Genomic DNA, 17,660 nt, shown 5'->3' on the forward strand with positions numbered 1-17,660 from the left:
GAGCAAGCCGCGCACACAGCAGGGAAGCTGAGGTCTGCAGAAATTAACTTGTGCAGCATTAGATGGGGAATAAAACAGGAATGCCAGAGCGGAAAATTCTGTGAGTGTGCACATCCCTTGCAGAACCTATTTACAGGGTCGGGTCTTCCTGAGTCAAGGCCACTCCTAGCTGCCATCTCATCTGCACAGTCCTCCGGCTTGCAGGCCATCCCATGGATTTTAGTCTTGCCAAACTGTATTCATCAAACCCAAGGGGCTCCACAAAAGTGGCAAAAATACCATCAACTTCAAAAGCTTCTTACAAATCCGATTAAAAACATGACTAGGGCTCAAGAAGCCCAAACTAATGCTTTATACCATTCCCATTTAACCTAGATATTCCATTCTACAGGTCCCTGTTGTCTCCCATACCCTCACCATGTTCAGATATATGCATAATCTCCTTCAAGGGGTTATAAAAAATGGCTAAGTCTGTGTCTTCGCCACGAAAAGGCCACACACAGGAACTGACTGGAATACTGTGCAGTCTGTGGAAAGGAAGGGGTATCCCTCAGGACATTTAGCTCTTTACAAAAGAAAAAAAAAAGTAAATCCCAAAGAGACTGGAGTATAGAGAGAGATTTCTCAAAGAATTAAAAACTGTATATATTTTTTCTTTTTTAACCTTTTTTTGGTTCTTTATGAATTGCACATCATGTACCCCAATCCTACCCATCTCCCCATCCACCCTCCATCCTTGCAACCTCACTCACAAAGTAAAAAAAAAAAAAAAAAAAAAAAAAAAATCTTATTGTGGAAGCTGTAGTGTGTCGTAGTGTGTCTCACAGTACATCCTTTTATCTACACTTCTTTACTTGCAAATGTTCATTGCGATGAGTCATTCAAGACAGGAACAGTAGTACACTCCTATAATCCCAGCATTCTGGGAGGCAGGAACAGGCTGATTGATATGAGTTCCAGGCCAGCGTGGTCTACAAAGTGAGTTCAGGGCCAGCTCTACTGTGATGCCTAGGAGAGGTTCAGGACCCACTCTCATGCTCTCACACCCTTGGGGCTGGCTCACCCACAAACCTCACAACCAGAGCCAGCTCTACTTTTCTGCCCAGGCAAGATGGAGGTGTGGGGTTCACTGTCCAGAGTGCAGCAGCTAGTGAGGGACAGGGACAGTTCTCCCACTGTCATGACCCTGAGGCCAGCTCTCCAGCCTGCCATAGGTGATGGGGGGGGCATTTCTCTAACAGACAAGTTGTAGGGTCAGCTCTCCCACATCCTCCCCTCTGGGCCAGCTCACCTGCGCCCTTGCCACCAGGGGTATTTTTTTACACACATAAACAATCTTTAGACATCATCAGTCTCTGACTATCTTCCTCAGAGACACACTTCTTAAAATAAAAAAAAAAAAAAAAACATTAGAGACAGAAGGAGACTAGAGAACAGGAGAAAGAAACGGAAAAGAGAGGAAGAGAGGGGAGGGGAGGTTCCAACAAAAAGGAAGAGAGGGGTACTTAATAGGTGTTCAAGGATACAGAGGGGAGGAGAGAGGAGGAAATGAGGAACAGAAAAGTAAAGAAGGAATGGTAAAGAGAAGAATGGAAAGGAAGATAGAAGAGCTCAAAGGAGAGCAGAGAGAAAGAATTAGAAAGAAAAAGAGAATTTCTTGTTCTCTCTGCAGCCCTAGAGGCATTTGCCACATCTCCAAAAGAGGTTTTCAGGAAGAGAATTCATTCACGATTGGAAGCAGCATATACACAGTTGACCATAACAAGCTGTTATGTCCCCACTGGAACAACTCAATATATGTCAGTCACAAGTGCATAAATGAAACTGCCATTGTCACCTTTGTTTGTGAATTAGTGTTTGGCTAAAGATGAAGCTAGTCTTATCTTTGGGCAGGAGATTAAGTTGATTCTGATGTGGTGGTGCACATCTGTAATCTCCGTCTTCAAGACACTAGAACAGAAGCATTGTGATCTGGAAAACCAAACTAGTGAGGTCCCTCTTCCCAAATAACTATACTTGTGTCAAGTATGCAAATAAATAAATAAATAAATAAGCCCAGGGCCAGATGGTTTCAGTGCACAATTCTACCAGATCTTCAAAGAAGAGCTAACACCAATACTCATCAAACTGTTCCACAAAATAGAAACAGAAGGAATATTGCCAAATGCAAACTCATTCTATGAAGCCACAGTCACCTTGATACCTAAACCTCACAAAGACCCAACAAAGAAAGAGAATTTCAGGCCAATCTCCCTAATGAACATTGATGCAAAAATACTCAACAAAATACTCTCAAACCGAATCCAAGAACACATCCAGGATACCATCCACTATTACCACGTAGGCTTCATCCCAGGTATGCAGGGGTGGTTCAAGATACAGAAATCCATCAGTGTGATCCATCATATAAACAAACTGAAGGAGAAAAACCACATGGTCATCTCCTTGGATGCTGAAAAAGCATTTGATAAAATCCAACACTCATCCATATTTAAAGTCCTGGAGAGATCAGGGAAACAAGGCACTTACCTTAACATAGTAAAGGCAATATACAGCAAGCCTACAGCAAATATCAAACTAAACAGAGAGAAACTTAAATCAATCCCACTGAAATCAGGGACAAGGCAAGGCTGCCCGCTCTCTACAAATGTCTTCAACATAGTACTTGAAGTCCTTGCTAGAGCAATAAGACAATTAAAGGAGATCAAAGGGATTCAAATCAGAGAGGAAGAAGTCAAAGTATCACTATTTGCAGATGGCATGATAGTATACATGAGTGAAACCGTGAGTTTCTACCAGGGAACTCCTACAGCTGATAAACACCTTCAGCAAAGTGGCCGGATACAAAATTAACTCAAAAAAATTAGTAGTCTTCTATATACAAAAGACAAAAGGGCTGAGAAAGAAATTAGAGAAATAACACCCTTCAAAATAGCCACAAAAACCATAAAGTATCTTGGTGTGACTCTAACTAAGCAAGTCAAAGACTTGTATGAAAAAAATCTTCAAGTCTCTGAAGAAAGAAATTGAAGAAGACATCAGAAGATGGAAACATCTCCCATGCTCATGGCTTGGTAGGATTAATATAGTAAAAATGGCCATCTTACCAAAAGCAATCTACAGGTTTAGTGCAATTCCCAACAAATTACCAATACAATTCTTTACAGACCTTGAAAGAAAAATTCTCAACTTCATATGGAATAACAAGAAACCCAAAATAGCTAAAAACAATCCTCTACAATAAAAGGTCTTCTGGAGGTATCTCCATCCCTGATTTCAAGCTGTACTATGGAGCAACAGTAATAAAAACTGCACAGTACTGGCATAGAAACAGACTGGTAGATCAGTGGAATCGAACCGAAGACCCAGAAATAAACCCACACACTATTTTTAACAAAGATGCCAAAACCATACAATGGAAAAAAGATATCATCCTCAACACATGGTGCTGTCTAACTGGACATCCACAAGTAAAAAAATGAAAATAGACCTATATATATATCACCCTGCACAAAATTAAAGTCCAAGTGGATCAAAGATCTCAACATAAAAACAGGTAAGCTAAATCTGTAGGAAGAAAAAAATGGGGAAGAGCCTAGAACTCATTGGCACAAGAGAATTTCCTAAACAGAACACCAACAGCTCAGGCTCTAAAATCAACAATTATTAAATGGGACCTCATGAAACTGAAAAGCTGTAAAGCAAAGGACACTGTCAACAGAACAAAATGACAGCCTACAGACTGGGAAAAGATTTTCACCAATTCTTCATCTGATAGAGGGCTAATATCCAGAATATATAAAGAACTCTCAAGAAATTAGATGCCAACAAACCAAATAACCCAATTAAAAATGGGGTACAAAGCTAAACAGAGAATTCTAAACAGAAGAATATTGAATGGCAGAGAAACACTTCAAGAAAGGCCCAATATCCTTAGTCATCAGGGAAATGCAAACCAAAACATCTCTGAGATTCCATCTTACACCAATCAAAATGGCTAAGATCAAAAACACAAGTGACAACACATGCGGGAAAGAATGTGGAGAAAGGGGAACTTTCCTCCATTGCTAGTGGGAGTGCAAACTTGTACAACTACTTTGGAAATCAGTCTGTTGCTTTCTCAGAAAATTGGGAATAATAGCACTGCCTCAAGACACCCAAAAGATGCCCCACCATTCAATAAGGACATTTGCTCAACTATGTTCATAGCAGCTTTATGAATAATAAATAGTAATAGCTAAAATCTGGAAACAACCTAGATGTTCCTCAATGGAAGAATGGATACAGAAATTGTGGTACATCTACACAACAGAATACTACTCAGCTATTAAAAACAAGTAAATCATAAAATTTGCAGGCAAAGGATGGAACTAAGAAAAGATCATCCTGAGTGAAGTAACCCAGAAACAGAAAGAAGGCATGGTATACACTCACATATAAGCAGCTATTAGCTGTATAATATAGGATAGCCATCTACAGATTTAAAGAAGCTAAACACTAAGGAGGAACCTAGGGAGGATGCTTAAATCTCATTCAGAATGGCAAACAGAATAGCGCCAGAAATGGTGAAAGAGAGGAAGCAGGATGGAAGCCTACTATAGTGGATCCTTTTAAAGGATCCACCCAACAGGGAATTGAAGCAGATGCTGAGACTTGTGGTCAAACTTTGGGCAGAGCTCAGGGAGTCTTATGGAAGAAGAGAGGGGTGAAGATAGAGGGACATGGATGGGACAGGAGCTCCACAAGGAGACCAACAAAACTAAAAGATATGAGCCCAGGGGGTCCTGCAGAGACTGATGCACAAACGGAGGACCATGCATGGAGAAGACCTAGACCCCCTGCTCAGATGTGGCCAATTAGCAGCTCAGTCTCCATGTGGATTTTCAAATGAGAAGAGCAGGTGCTGTCTCTATCATGAACTCAGTTGACTGCTCTTTGATCACTCTTCCCTGGTAATGTGGCCTTCCCAGGCCACAGAGGAATAGGATCCAGGCAGTCCTGATGAGACTTAACAAGCTATAGGCAGATGCCAATGGTTGAGAACTCCCCCTTTCAGTGAACTAGGGTAAGGAGATAGGGGGAAAGAGTTAGGGAGAGTGGGCCTGGGGAGAGTTGAAGAAGGAGGCTTCAATCAGGATATATAATGATCAAATTGTGAAGAAAAAAATATATATATATGTTTGATATAAATGATCATATTCTTCCCCTCTCCCAAGTCCTTCCATATCCATTACCCCTCCCAAACTACTCAATTTAAGTTCTTTCTCCAAAAAAAAACAAATAAAAATTCAATACAACAATAAAAATACCCAAAACAAAGAAAACAAAATACAAGAACCAGAAAGGGGGGGGATCACCAAACTGTAACCAAATGAAGACACACACACACACACACTGTGGAGTCCATTTTATGTTAGTCAACTATTCCTGGATGTGAGGCCTGCCCTAGGGTAGTCTATATACCCAGAGTCACTCAGTTCAATAAAACTGATTTCCTGCTATCAGGAGGTATAAGTAACTGTTCAGTTGCTAACCTTTACCATAATGGCTAGGTTTGCATCCATTTGTTCATTCATTTTTTAAAATATAACAAAATAAGATAAAACAAGAAAAACAAAAATTATCACATCAAAGTTGGACAAGACAAACTAACAGAGGAAAAAGAGCCCAAGAGAAGGCACAAAAATCAGAGATCCACTCATTCGCACACTCAAGAATCCCATAAAACAACTAATCTTCAAAACAATAATATATTCACAGCGGACCTGGTGCAGACCCTTATAGGGCCTCTGCTTGCTGCCTCAGTCTCTGTGTGTTCTTATGAACTTTGCTTATGTTGATTTAGAAGGCCTTGTTTTCTTGGTTGTCTTCTATACCCTCTGGTTCTTATACTCTCTCTGCCTTCTCTTCCCTGGGTTCCCTGGTCTTTGAGAGGAGGATTTGATGTAGACATTCTATTTAGGGGTAAATGTACCAAAGATTCTCAGTCTCTGTGTAATGCCTGGCTGTGGGTCTCTATATTTGTTCTCATCTGCTGCAAAAGAAAGCTTTTCTGATGATGACTGAATAAAACGCTGATCTATAGTATAGCATAATATCTTTAGGAATCATTTTATCACACTAGGTTTTTTATTTTTTCTGTTTTTCCAGATAAGTATTTTTTTGTTTTGCCCTAGGTTCCTAGACTATCTAATCTATGGTTCTTTTTATTAATGGTACTATTTTTTTTATTTTTATTTTTTACACTAATTACATTTTATTTGCTTTGTATCCCAGCTGCAGCCCACTCCCAATCCTACCCTACCTCCCTCATCTCCTCCCATGCCCTAATCTATGATTCTTGATCACTCGAATAGTGTCAGGTGTGGATTCCATCTTATGGAGTGGGCCTTAAGTCAAATCAAACATTGGTTATGCCCACAAGTTGTGTGCACCTTTTCCCAAGCATATCTTGCAAGCAGGACAACATCATAGACCTAAGAATCTATGGCTGGCCTGGTGTTCAAGTATGTCTTTTGAGAGTATTCAGAGTGTGTTCTGGTACCACAATGGAACATAGTGGTGAAAGCTCTAAGTAGACAGTGGTTCGACATCTCCATCTCCCCATATTCCCTCGCGCAATCCCCTATTCCCATCTCCCTCCCCACTTGATCCTTTCATTCTAGCTCTACACCTCTATCAATAATTATCTATTCTATTTCCCTTTCCTAACAAGATCTATCTGTTCCCTCTAGTCGCTCACAGTATACCTATTGTCTGTAGTTCTATAGAGTACATTAACCTCACAGCCAACAGCCACATATAAATGAACACGTACCATATTTGTCTTTCTAGATCTGGAACATCTCACTCAGGTATTTCTAAATTCCATCCATTTGCCTGCAATTTTCATGAGGCCTTGTTTTTTTGTTTTTTTGTTTTTTGCTTTTTGAGACAGGGTTTCTCTATGTAGCCTTGGGAGTCCTGGACTCATTTTGTAGATCAGGCTGGCCTTGAACTGACAGAGATCCACCTGCTTCTGCCTCCCAAGTGCAGGGATTACAGACATGAGCCACCGAGTACAGCTCATGATGTCAGTTTTAATGAAGCTGAGTAATGCTCCATTATGTAAATGTACCATATTTCCTTTATACATTCCTTTGTTAATGTCATCTAGTTAGCTTCCAAGTTCTGGCTGTTATGAATACAGCAGCAATTAACATGGTTGAGCCAGTGTCCCTGTCTTAGGATGGAACATGCTTTGGGTATTTGTCCAAGAGTAGTATAGCTGGATCTTGAGGCAGATCAATTCACATCTTTCTGAGGAACCACTACACTGATTTGCATAGCGGGTTACAAGTTTGCACTCCCACTAGCAATGGAGGAGTGTTTTTCTCACTCCACATCCTCAGCAGCATGAGTTGTCACTTGTTTTGTCTAAGTTAGCCATTCTGACAAGTATCAGAGTAGTTTTGTTTTGCATTTCCCTGATGCCTAAAGATGCTGAATATTTCTGTAAGTGTTTCTCAGCCATTTGAGATTTCTCTATTGGGAATTCTCAGTTTAGATCTGTACCTCATTTTTAATTAGATTATTTGGTTTTTTGATACCAAGTTTCTTGAGTTCTCTATATATTTTAGATATTCGTCCTTTACGAGATGTAGAGTTGGTAAAAATCTTTTCCCATTCTGTTGGTTGCCACTATGTCTGAAAGACAGTGTCCCTTGTCATGCAGGAGCTTCTCAGTCTCATGAGGTTTATTTATTAATTGTTGATCTTAATGTCTCTACTATCTTTGTTCTGTTCTTCTCCTCTGCCAACACACTCAAAACTCTTCCCCACTTTCTCTTCTATCAGTGTATCTGGTTTTATATTGTGGTCTTGGATCCATTTGGAGTTGAGTTTCCAGTGTTTAATTCTGGCCTCTTTATCAAAAATCAGGTGACCGTAGGTGTGTGAGTTTATGTCTCAGTCTTCAATTCCATTCCATTAATCAACCTGTCTAATGACAATAGCATACTGTTTTTTATTACTATACCTTTGTAGTATACCTCGAAATTGGGAATGGTGAGACCTCCAGTCTTTCTTTTATTGTTCAGGATTGTTTTAGCTATCCGTGGTTTGTGTGTGTGTGTTTCCAAATTAATATTGCCCTCAAGATCTGTACAGAATTGTGAAGGAATTTCGATAGGAGTTGCACTGAATTTGTAGATTACTTTTGAAAGGGTGGTCATTTTTACTATGTTATTCCTATGGATCAAGGAGCATGGGAGATCTTTCCATATTCTAATATCATCTTCAATTTCTTTCCTTAATGTCTTAAGAATTTTATCATATACTTGCTTGGTTAGAAACACCCCCAAGAGATCTTATATATTATTTGTTTTGTTTTTCAAGACAAGGTTTCTCTGTGTAGCCTTGACTGTCCTGGACTTGCTTTGTAAACCAGACTGGCCTTGAACTCACAGCAATCCACCTGCCTCTGCCTCCCTGAGTGCTGGGATTAAAGGAATATGCCACCACTACTGGCAGATATATTACTTGAGCCTATTGTTAAAGATGTTGTTTCCCTGATTGCTTTCTCAGTCCATTTACCATTTGTGTATAGGAAGGCTACTGATTTTTGTGAGTTAATTTTGTTTTCAGATACTTTGCTGAAAGTGTTTGTCAGCCGTAGGAGTTTCCTGGTAGAAATTTTAGGCTCACTTATGTATACTATCATATCATCTGCTAATAAAGATACTTTGACTTCTTCATTTTCAATTTGTTTCCCCTTGATCTCTTTCAGTTGTCTTATTGCTCTAGATAAGGCTTCAAGTACTATGCTGAACAAGTAATGGAGAGAGTGGACAGCCTTGTCTTATTCCTGATTTTAGTGGAATCCCTTTTAGTTTAAACTGCCTTTATTATGGTGAGGTATGTCCCTTGTATCCCTAATCTCTCCAGAATTTTTATTATGAAAGGGTGTTGGATTTTGTCAGAGGCCTTTTCTGCATCTACTGTGCTTTTGTTTTGTCTTTCAGGTTGTTTATATGGTAGATTACATTTATCAATTTACATATGTTTAGCAATGCTTGCATCTCTGGGATGAAGCCTACCTGACCATAGTGCAAGATCTTCTTGATGTGTTCTTGGATTTGGTTTACAAGTATTTTATTGAGTATTTTTGCATCTATGTTTATAAGGGAAATTGTTCTGAAATTCTCTTTTCATTGTTAGTTATTTATGTGGTTTGGGTATCAGACAGACCTTCTGTTTCTGTTCTATGGTACTGGAGCTGAAGAGATGGATCAGTGATCAAGATCACTTGCTGTTTTTCTAGTGGACCCAGTGCTTGCTTCTGAAAGCATCAGGCACACTGGTAGTGCACAAATATACATACAGACAAAACAACTCACATAGATAAGATAATAAAGTTAATTATTTTTAAACATAGTCTGATAGTATTCTGCACTAAAACCATCTGGCTCTGGGCCTTTTTTGGATGGGAGATTTTAATAACTGCTTCTGTTTTCAGTTGGGGTTATAGTTCTATCTAATTTACTTATCATGATTTAACTTTGATAAGTGGTATGTACACAGAAAATTATCCATTTCTTTTAAATTCTCTAGTCTGGAGGAGTACAAGTTTTAAAGTATATCCTTATGATTCTCTGGATTTTCTTGGTGCCTGTTGTTATGTCTCCCTTCATTTCTAATTTTGGTAATTTGGATATTCTCTCTCCACCTTTTAATTAGTTTGTATAAAGGTTTGTCCTATGATTTTTCCAAAGAACAACTGTTTAATGGATTATTTGTGTTGTTTCATTTTGTTGTTGTTATTTTGTTTTTGTTTCTATTTTATTTATTTCAGCCCCAAGTTTGATTATTTCTTGCCACCTACTCCTTTGGTGTGTGATTTTTCTCTTTTTGTGCTAGAGTTTTCAGGTGTGCTTTTAAGTTCCTAGTATGAGATCTCTCCATGTTTTTTAATGTAGGCACTCAATGCTATGAACTTCCTTTTTACAACAGCTTTCATTGTGTCCCATAAGTTTGGGTAAGTTGTATATTTGTTCATTTTCATTCAATTATGGAAAGTCTTTAATTTCTTAATTTCTCTTTTCACCCATGTGTGGTTTGAATGACAATGGACTCCATAGGCTCAGAGATTTGAATACCTGGCACTATATGAGAAGGATTAGGAGATGTGGCCTTGTTGAAAGAGGTATGTCACTGGGAGCAGGCGTTGAGGGTTCAGATATCCAGTCCCCCCCCCTCTCTCTGTGTGTGTGTGTGTGTTCCTCTCCCTATCCCTTTTTCTCCCCCTTTCCCTTTCTCCTTCCCCAGCCCCCCCCCCCCTCTCTCTCTCTCTCTCTCTCTCTCTCCCTCTCCTTGGATCTCTGTGGATCAGAATGTAACACTCTCAACTTCTGATCCAGCACCATGCCTGTCTGCTTCTCACCATGATGATAATGGACTCTGAAATGCTGTCTTGCATAAATGTTGTCTTGGTCATGATGTCTCTTCATAGTAATAGAACAGTAACTAAGACAAAGACACAGACCTCAAAATTGTTCTCAGTAAAATTGACTTAATTATGAAAAAAAAATTTTAAAGAAAAATCATTAATCTTTGTTTCTCAAAGCAAACAGTACTTAGGTTGCCCAGGAAACCAGTGTTTCTGAGAACCTGGAGTCTTGCTCTCCTTCCCAGACAAGTCTGTGTTCCCCGAAAACACGCATATACACCGCGCCCCCTGCTGGACACGTTTTCTCTGCATTCACCTTACAACCAGCACAGAAAGGCCCAGGACAGAGCACAGAACAAGGTCAGGGGCTTGACTCTGCCCTCTAGGGGCTGAGTGGAGCCCAGCAGAACCTCCAGAGGCGCCCCTGAGACAAACTGGACCCAGCTACATGGAGCCACTTGGCACCTGCACTCCAGCCTCCCCCAGAAACACACCTGTGCTTCAGCGTCCAGAAACACCATCATCTCTTAACAGAGTGAAACTGTCCCTGGAGGACGAAGACGCCAATGAGGAGAATGAAGACTCCAGTGAATATCCGCAACAGCCTTGCTGAGAGCTCCGCTGCCCTGAGTCTCCTGTGTTCTCTGCCTGCCATGGCTCCCACAGCTGCCTCAGCTCCCAAGACAAATTAACAAACTGTTTAGAAAGGTGATCAGACTGGAGAATCAGGGAGGGGAGACTGAAGGGAAGAAATGGGAGGAGGAAAGAAGGGAGGTAGAGAGAGGAGTGGAGGATATCCTGATGTTCCCTTCCCTGAAGCCCTGGCAGCTTTTTCCCAGATCTCCAGAGGACTGTAATACATGCCTTCGTTCAGATCTGTCCCAGGAGTACCCAGCAGCTTGAATTATAGTTGATTCTTAAGTAGTCATGTTGACAGCTAAGACAAGCCATCACAATGTGAAAGAATACTCCTTTGTCATACATTCAATTTACTGCTCTGGCATCTTTATTACTTTCACTTTTTGACAAAAGACTGTCTCCTTTTACCAAACTTGAATCAGGTGCTTTCTCTGGTCTTATTTCCCATAATGCTTCAAACTTGGGCTCTCTCTCATTAGTCCAGTGCCTTTCCAGTTTTGAACTCACATATATGTTGGGTAGGTGTGGTAGCCTGACTATAATCTCAGTCCTCTGAACAGACACAGAGAACTACCATATTAGGACAGCTAGCTAACTAACCATGTCAGTGAGTTCTGGCTTCAGCTGGAAAGACCCTGCCTCAGTATATGAGAGAGTAAACAGCCAAGGAATACACCAGACATCAACATCTAGCCTCTACATAGACCTGCACACAAATGCAATCACACCCACAGATGTCTTGATCATACGTTTGCAAGCTCACGTTATGAACATGCAATTTACAATCTGGTGATCCTTTAATATCTATAGAGCTAGGCTTCACCTTTATTCCCCAGAATTTATAAAAAAGTATTAATAAGAATTAATAAAAAAGTAACATGAATAATTGGTTATTCTTCTGCAAAAGCTTCAGTCTAGTTTTCATTACTTTAAATCCTTGAGGGTCAGAGGCCCACTTGGGTTCTTTATCCATTGGGGAAAAGTTGCCTTGCAATTTGGCAAGAACCATGCTACTGTTCCCATGTGACCAAATTCCCTTTCCTTAGCTTATTCTGGATTGTTTCCTTGGCAACTGTGGTGGTTTGAATAGGAATAGCAACCCCCCTCCAAAAGTTCATATATTTGGATGCTTGCTCACTACTTAAGAGAGATTAAGAGCTCTGGCCTTGTTGGAGTAGGTGTATCGCTGGGGGTGGCTTTGAGGTTTAAAAAGTTCAGGCCACGCCCAGTGTCCAGCAGCAGTGTGTGTGTGTGTGTGTGTGTGTGTGTTGCTAGGGATTGAACCCACATACTCACATATCCTAAGCAAGTGCTCTACCACTGAGTTGTAATTCCTGGCTCCTCTTGCCTTTTAGAAGTACTAACCCTAGCAGGCCTTCACTGGATATAAGCCAGGGGAATGGAGCTTGTCTTATTTTCTGTGAGACTGTTTGGATCAATGTTCTTAGTTAGTGTACAAAATAATGAGTTGCATTGTAAAATAGTTTTAATGGAATGTTCTTTAGATTTAGTGTATGGCAATTCACACAAGCCGTGTCACCTGTGGGAAGATCCAAGGACAACTTGTAGGAGTTCACTCTTTCTTTCCACCAACCTGCACTGTGGCCTTTTTATATATGTCATTGTACTATACTCATTTCTGCACACTTAATGTCTTCCCTCTCTGAGCTCCTCCTTCCATGGTACCTATCCTCCTGACAAACAGCCCTCTACTGCTTACATGTCACATGTATATTCATATGTATGTATAGATAACTTATGTTCCATACATGACCTAAAACATGCTATTTGGTCCTTTTTCCTCCCTTTGCTTTCATTTGTCCCCACTCTTCTCCTTGAGAATTTTTCTTCTTCATCATACTATTCTTTATTTCTATTATAATATATAATATTATATGTTGTGTTATGTGGTATATGTATATATTCATTATATATTACATATATACTGTATGTAATATGGTATATATTATATATTACAATTGCACATTAAATGTTATACATTACATATTATATATATATGTGTGTGTGTGTATGTTATACATTACATATTATATATATATATATATATATATATATATATATATATATATATATATATTGGGGGTAGGCCAGCAGGGAAATGATATGGGTGAGGTAAGAAAAAAACTAGGTTCAGCTTGACGAAGTTAACTGTCACTGGTTCAAACTTTAGAGTCTGACACTAGTTATTTTATTTCTGCCATACTTAAACAAGGCACAATTTTGGGGGAAAAATTTTCTGATAACAACTAACTCAGTCCTGTGAATTCACCAGAACTTAACACATGTTTATGTTGAAATTCTTTACAAAGTACATTTACCATCTTTCACAAAGATGAGTACTGTTGACCCAGAAATAGTGCCCAAGATTTAGGGTATACAAAATAGTGACTGAGGCAAATATAACACCTGTCAGTGTCAGGACTGGCCTAGCTCTAAGGTAACATAGAAGTCTCTTAGTTGTCATGTACTAGTAACATCACTCATAAGAATGGTTTTATGGCCTAAAAAAATTTATTGCTCAAGATTTATGGGGGAAAGTTCTGGGATAAGGAAAACATAAATTCTGGGGAATAAAGGTGAAGCCTAGCTCTATAGATATTAAAGGATGACCAGATTGTAAATTGCATCCTTTCCCAGCATTCCAGGAGAAGGATATGTAACCATCTTCTTTCTTTGAAGAGATAAACCCACCAGTTTAACTTTCCTGGCTTTTCCATTGCTTATCTGTGCGCACATAGACCTCTTGCCCTCTACGATATATATTGTAGAGATCAATATCAGCTCAGGACTCTCAATACCAAATTCTCAGCACAAAAGACATTTATTTGTCCCATAGGGACAGGGCAGGGAATAAGAGACAAAACCAAGAGTTAAGGGAGAAGGGAGAATGGGAAGGAGACAGGGCAAGGTGGAAGAAGTATTTATCCCAGAGGGAGACAAAGGACTGTTTCTCGATAGAGAAGAGACAGATGTGACCCTTGGAAAAATGGCAGTTTATAAAGGTACAAGGGGGAAACCCCTGGTAGGATGAGGTGTTTAAGTTTAATTAGACATGCTAATTAGGTGAAGCAATGGGGGCTTTTGATTGCTGGACTTTAATGCTTTGATAGCTGAACTTGGTAGTCAGCCTCAGGAAGTGGCCACCTAAGGGAAGAGACCTTGGTGGCTAGCGTTATGAATAAATCTAATGGTTTTTAACAAGGCAGAAGGAATGGGGCAGAAGGGCAAGGCCTGCCAGAGCCATGTTTCCCATACTGAGACTGGCTAGGGTCCCTTCATATATCATATATATATATACATATATATATGTATATATATATAGTGTGTATACATAAATAATATATATAATATATATGTATATATTATATGTGTGTGTGTACACAGTATTCCTCTTTCACTTTGTTCTATTGCCTTTTCCACATCCCTGCCTTAAGACTTTATTTTTCTGATCATATGAGCTTATATGTCAAATTGACACAAAGTCATCCAAGAAAAAGAAAGTCAGGTGAGTAAAGGCCTCCATCAGAAGGCCTGTAGACAAGTCTGTGGGGCGTTTTCTTGATTGATGATTAATATGAGAAGTCCCAGCCTACTGGGGGCAGTGCCACACCTGAGAAGTTGACACTGGGTGGTATATGAAAGACAGCAGGCTGAGCAAGCCATGGAGGGACACTGTGAGAGTCCAGAAGAGGCAAATGGTGAAGGTACACCCACAGTTACAGTGGAAACCTTGGACTGTAGGAGTTGTGAAGGTAAGCTGAGGCTTAGCACCATGTAGCAAAGTTGAAGAACCTGAAGAAGGGCCCAAGGCCATTGGTGAACCCAGTATTCTAGCAGCCTGTGGAGAACCCAGTACTTTGGAGCTGTCAGGACAGTGGGATGACAACCAAGGACAAGAGCAGCTGTCAAGTGGAGCTAGTCTGAGCCTATGAAACAAACTGTATGCTTGAAAAATTGAGCCAGAAACACGGAGATGTCTTGGCCTTTTGGGGCCAACAGGATCAGGAGTTGAGCCCAGACATGAAGGAATACATTTTTTCCCTTGTTTAATTTTTGTTTGGCTTTAACTTGACTGTAACTGTCACCTTGCTCTTCCTTCTAGAACAAAATGATATAACTTGTCTTATTTTATAGGAGCCCATAGTCAAGAAACTTTGGAATTTTAGAGAAACTGCTCTCTTTGCAAGACTTTAAATATTTTAAGGAGCCTGAAGTTTTGAAGTGTTTGAATTTTTAAAAGAGCATGGGGCTCTTAAATATTGAGATATGTCTTATTTTATATCGATATAAACATGAGACCTTAAGATTAAATGATATAGAAAGGGTTATGGTTGAATAGTAATATATTGGTGTGTTAAGGTGACAAGGGGTCAATTTTTCTGGTTAAGTTTTTTTGTTCAACTTTACATAAGCTACGTTATCTAGGGAGAGGAAAGTGGGTTGATAAAATGCTTTCATCTGATTGTCTGAGGGTTAGTCTGTAGTGGTTTGTTGCTGTTTGTTGTTGCTGCTGCTGCTGCTGCTACTGATTTGATTAATGATTAGTGTAGAAAGGCTCAAACTACTGAGACAGTGCCACCTCTGAACAGATTTTCCTGTGTAGTATAAGAAAGAAGGCTCAGCCAGCCACAGAAAATAAGCCAGTAAACAGTGTTCCTGCATAGCCTCATTTTCAATTTCTGCCTCCAAGATCTTGCACTGATTACCTTCCCTGCCTTCACATCATGATGGGCTGTGAGTCATAAGATGAAATAAAACTTTTCCTCCTCAATTTACTTTATCTTTAGGTGTTTTTTCACAGCAATAGAAAGCACACTAGCTGGAGAGATGGCTCAGAGGTTAAGAGCACTGGCTGCTCTTCCAGAGGTCCCAGTAACCACGTGGTGGCTCACAGGCATCTAAAATGAGATCTGGTGCCCTCTTCTGGTGTGCAGGTGTACATGCAACAGAACATGTATACATAATAAATAAAAATTCTTTAACACACTAATTAAGAATTTTTAAAAATTCACATATATATCAGCCTTGGTTATTTTCTAAATATTATATTTATTTTCTAAACATTATATTATATTTTGAGTTCTATCCATTTTCCTGCAAACTTCAGAACTTCATTTTTATGAGAAAAACTGCCATTGTTTCTGTGCATGACATCAAATTTCAAAATTCTGTCATGTACATGTACCACATTTTTTATCCATCTATCTATTAATCATAATTTAGGCTGATTGCATAACCTGGATGTTGTGAGCAGGGCTGTAATTAACATAAATTTGCAAGTATCTGCAGAATGCTGATTTTGAGTCCCTTGACTGACTTGCTATGGTCTGAAGAAGTTCTCTACTGATGTCCATAGTGGATATACGAATTACACTTCCATTGATGGTCCTCTTCCCCACATCCTCACCAGCATTTTGCTGTCACTTATTTTCTTGGTAGAGAACATTCTCACTAGGGTAAGATGAAATTCCAAAAATAATATTAATTTGCATTATTCTTCTTTTGAGACAATTCTCTTAAATTCATTAGCCCATTTCTTGATTTAAAAGACTTTATATTCCTTGGGCACTGTGGCTCCCATTTTTAATCCCAGCACTTGGGAAGCAGAGGCCAGCAAATCTCTGAGTTTGAGGGCAGCCTGGTCTACAATGTAAGTTCCAGGACAGGCAGAGCTACACAGAGAAATCTTGTCTTGGAAAAAAAAAAAAAAGAGATCATATTTTATTTTTTATCTTTTAAAACATTTTTAATTTATTTTTATTTAAAGACTATGCATAATTGCCTGCCATGCATGTATGTGCACCATGTGCATGCTTGGTGCCTATTGAGACCAGAAAAGAATTCAGGTGTTTTGGATCTTGGGATACAGACAGTTGTGACCACCATGTGTGTGCTGGAAACTGAACCCAAGCCCTCTGCAAAATCAGCCAGTTCTCTTACTCACTGAGCCCTCTCTCCAGCCTTAAAATTTTGAAGTTTGTTATGTATTTTAGACTTTAATTCTTTGTTAGTTGTCAACAAAATTATTTCATTTCATTTGTATTTTTTTAAAACATGCTTTATAGAGATAGAAAAAATGGCTCTGTGATTAAAAACACTGGCTGCTTTTACAAAGAACCTAAGTTTTATTCCTGGCATCCAAGCAGTGCCTTAGTACAGCCTATAGCTACATCATTTAAGCATTTGATGCCCGCGTTGCCTCACTCAGGATGATCTTTTCTAGTTCCTTCCATTGGAGTAGAAATTTCATGATTTCTTTCTTTCTAAAAACTGAGTAGTACTCCATTCTGTAAATGTACTACATTTCTCTATCCATTCTTAGGTTGAGGGACATCTAGGCTGTTTCCAGTTTCTGACTATTATGAATAAAGCCACTATGAACATAGCTGAACAAATGTCCTTGTTGTATGGTGGCATATGGTATATGCCAAAGAGTAGTATAGCTGAAGATGCACATGGTATGTGCTCATTTATAAGTGGATATTAGACCTATAGTACAAGACAAACAGACCACAATCCATAGACCCAAAGAAGCTAAGTAACAAGGAGGGCCTGAGGGAGGATGTAGGAATGT

General features: G+C 39.4%; 1 long non-coding RNA gene across 1 annotated transcript in view; it reads left to right on the forward strand.

Moving 5' to 3' along the window:
• The window catches only part of LOC132650142 (uncharacterized), a 63,135-nt gene that overhangs the window by 39,558 nt on the left and 5,917 nt on the right, over positions 1-17,660 (forward strand). The gene's annotated exons all lie outside the window — the stretch shown is intronic.

Source organism: Meriones unguiculatus, chromosome X, assembly GCF_030254825.1.
Source record: "Meriones unguiculatus strain TT.TT164.6M chromosome X, Bangor_MerUng_6.1, whole genome shotgun sequence".
Taxonomy (NCBI): domain Eukaryota; kingdom Metazoa; phylum Chordata; class Mammalia; order Rodentia; family Muridae; genus Meriones; species Meriones unguiculatus.